This window comes from Callithrix jacchus, chromosome X (assembly GCF_049354715.1).
Source record: "Callithrix jacchus isolate 240 chromosome X, calJac240_pri, whole genome shotgun sequence".
NCBI classification, from domain to species: Eukaryota; Metazoa; Chordata; class Mammalia; order Primates; family Cebidae; genus Callithrix; species Callithrix jacchus.
Window position 1 is genome coordinate 123777446 of NC_133524.1, and position 4023 is coordinate 123781468.

The 4023-nt window shown below is 37.9% G+C and overlaps 1 pseudogene; it reads right to left on the minus strand.

The window, feature by feature from the left end:
* Positions 1-233: 233 nt before the first annotated feature.
* LOC100411526 (actin-related protein T1-like) lies at positions 234-1674 on the minus strand (annotated as a pseudogene).
* Positions 1675-4023: the final 2349 nt, after the last annotated feature.

Here is a 4023-nt window from a genome sequence, read left to right on the forward strand (position 1 = left end):
ATAGTAAATGACCTATAAAATACACTCACAAGCATATAGCAGAAAGAATTCAGTGGGGACCCAAATAGATACTTGTACAACATTTACAGCAATGTGCAAAGAACAATATATAGAAATACAAAATGTGAAAACACTTTTATTGAAAGTCCTGAAAAAGCCTGAAGGACAGTGGCACCTCACACTGGTGCTTCTGTGATCTCACCCATCAAGCTGTTCCCTGAGCTCAAGGATCTTTAAAAGCATCTCCTCTGAACCACAGATGTCCCATAGTCACTAAAATCTGCAGAGGTAACCCACATTTGTTTAAAACTGCTCAGAGAGGTCATGATGGATATACCAATTCACACAAAGAAGTATTGAGCAGAAGAATCTGTAATCATTTCTTTCTTTGAGGCAGTCTTGCTCTGTTGCCCAGGTTGGAGTGCAATGGTGTGATCACAGCTCACTTCAACCTCTACCTCCTGGGATCAAGCAGTTCTCTGCCTCAGCCTCCCAAGTCATTGTGAATACAGGCACCCATCACCACGCCCAGCTAATTCTTTTTTGGTTATTTTAGTAGAGATGCAGTTTCACAATCTTGGCCAGTCTGGTCTTGAACTCCTGACCTTGTGATTCATATGCCTTGGCCTCCCAATGTGCTGGGATTATAGGCATGAGCCATTGCACCCAGCCAGAGAAGCCATAATCTTGATGCAAATACCTTTGGAAGCTAGCTGTTCTAGTTCTTTCATGAGCCTTTCCTCTGGCCCAGAAAAGAGAGTGGTGCCCCAGACAGTTCAGTCTCTGCATAAATGTTCTTCTGAATGTCAGTGTCACACTTCATCATGCGGCTGGAGGCATTTTTGAGAGTCCCGGGCTGCGGATTCCCAGCTGGTCAGGGGCAAAAAGAACCTTGGACACTCGATACAGTTGGTCTCCAATATGGATGACATTCCCATCTGTCAGTTTTTATTCTCTCAGGATCTCTCCCAGCCTCGTGCATAGCTTCTTATCTGGCTCCAAGGCAATGTTGCGCAGCTTCCCTTTGATGTTGTTTACCAAGGCCTCGTAGAGTATTCAAGGAAAACTACATCCGCTAGCAAAGAGGAGCCAGGCAACGTTCTCTATGATGTCCCTACCTGCCACAAAGAGCTTGATGAACGCACGCGGCAGGGAGTAACCCTCATAGATGGGAACAGTGCAAGTAACCCCATCTGCACTATCCACCATCAGGCCTGTTACACGGGCAGAGGCAGAGTGCTGCCACTACATGGTTAGATCAGCAGAAAGCAGGCACACTGAAGTTCTCAAACATTATCTCTGCAAGCTTTTCTCGAATATCCCTAGAGTTCTAAGAGGGCTTGGTCATGAATACAGGCTGTGGACTGGATTTTTTTGTTCCCAGCTCCCACTCAAAGATATGTTTTTCCAGAGTTTCTCCATGTCATCTCATCCTGTTACCAGTCCACACTCATTGGGGTAGTGCAAATATAAGGCCTCATACTTCTACAAGGCTTCTTGCCCCCTGAAATACTTCTGGTAGGGTCTTGCTGAAGGCATGTTAAATTTAGGATGTCCCAAGATGGAGTTGTTGAAATGGTAGAATCCAATATCTCCAGGCAGGCTGGCTTTGCAGAGTCTTGAACCATTGTTAAACCATACAGCTGGCATATCTAATACATGTGAATTAAACATGTCTGTAGCATGTTTTTCTGGACTTACCAAAAATAAAGAAAGAACATTTAGGTTACTTTATGAGAAAACAGACACCTTTGGAAGTTTTAAGGCCACAGGATTCCAAAATTCTCAGGTTGTCACCCAGGCAGAGCTAGCTGGCAGCCTCCAATCCACCAAAATACCCAATCCTCAATTGCTGAGTCTTATCTCCTTTCTGTAGACTCAGAAGCAGATGCTTAAACAATTTCAGGGATGATTGCTCTCTCTGTAACATCCAGAAAAGGCAAAAATTGTCCTCAGTGGGAATCAGAGGGCAGGGTTCTTTAAGCAACTAATACTCCCTACTTTGTCATAGATGAAGCCAAAGAAGGCAAAGAATACCTATAGACAGCTTTAATAAGCCTGTGACTTCAAAGCAGAGATTTCTTCACTTTATAAAACAAAGTGAAGTTTCCAGTCTATAGGCTTGTCTCAGAGTCCTTCCTCTCTACTGTGCTGAGCTGCTCCTGGTAGAATGACAAAAATACCACTTCCTTTTGAAGGTGAAAAAATAAGCACTAGATACCAGTGCATTTCTGATTTGAGATACCTGCTACTCACTTCCAGCAGACACTTAGAATGTACATTTTTTCTCTTACATTTTCCAAAACAATTTTATTGAGATGATTTTACCATAACATCCAATTTACCCCTTTGAAGTTATATAACTCAATATTTTCTAGTATATTCGCTGATATCTGCACATTACAAAAGTCAATCAAAATATTTTTATCACTGAAAAGAAACCCCATATTCTTTAGCTATCACCTATTAAAAATCTTTCCCTAAACAACCACTAACATATTTTCCATCTTTATGGATTCATCAGTTATTCATATTTCCTACAGTGCAATGACACAATATGTGGTATTTTGTCACTGACTTCTTTCACTTTACATAATGTTTCCAATGTTCATTCAATGTTTGCATATGACACATTTTATTTATCCATTTATCAGTCATGCTAATGGATATATATATATATATATATATATATATAGACATTTGGATTTTTTTCACTATTTGACTATTATAAAATATGCTGCTTGAAACAATCTTGCATATATTTGTGTCTGAATTTATATCTTCATTTCTTCTAGGTATATATCTAAAAGTGGAAAAGCTGAGTCATATATGGTAACTCTAAGTATAATTATTTCTGGAACTTCAAGTCTTTTTCTCAAAGTGTCTGAGACATTTAAGTTCCTAACAGTAGAGTTGGTAAGGTTCTCTACATGGTTGCCAATCCTAATTAATACATTTTTGATTCCAGGCATCATAGTAGGTGTGAAGTGGCATCCCATTATGATTTAGACTTGCATTTCCTTGATGACTAGTGAAAAGGGAAAGCAAATCAAAACCACAAGGATATTACTTCACAATCACAAAGATGGCTGTTATAGAGCTAGATGGCAGCCTCCAACATCCTCAGGTGTTGTTGAGGATGTGGAGAAATTAGAGACCTCATTTATTGCTGGTGGTAATATAAAATGGTTCAATCAGTGTGTGTCATATTCATTTTTTGCTGATATAATAAATATCACAGACTGGGTAATTTTTTTAAAAATGTTTATTTGGCTAACAATTCTAGAGGCTGGGCAGTCTAAAAACATAGGTCCACCACTTAGTGGGGGTCACCACACAGTGGAAGGCATAGAGAGAGAAAAAATGTGGACAGTAGTAATCATTTTGTCAAGAGCCCAGTTTGGTGATAACAAAACCATATCCATGATAACAGCATTAATCTATTAATGAAGGCTTTACTCTCATAACCAAATTCTCTCTTAAAGGTCCTCATCATAATACCATCAAAATGGCAATTCAATTTTAACAAGAATTTTGGAGTGGACATTCAAAACATAGTGCTGTGGAAAAGATATTTTGGCAGCATTTTGGCAGGTCCTTAAAAAGTTAAACATAAAATTAATATTTGACCTAATAATTCCACACCTTGGTATATACCCATAAAATGAAAAGCAGTTACTCAAACTAATAATATTTTACAAATGTTAATTAACAGCACTATTGACAATAGCCAACAGATGGAAACAACACAAATGTCCATTAATGGATGAATGGAAAAACAAATTGTGATATATATATATATGTATATATATATATATATATATATATATAATATTCTACATATATATAATATTTAATATATATTAGAATAATAAACCATAAAATAGTTTATACAGAACTTCTGAAAGTTGGATAAACCTTGAAAATGTTAATAGGTACCAGACACAAAAGGTCATGCATTGTATGATTCCATGAAATATTCAGAATAAGAGGCTGTACTCATAGAAATGTAAAGCTAATTGG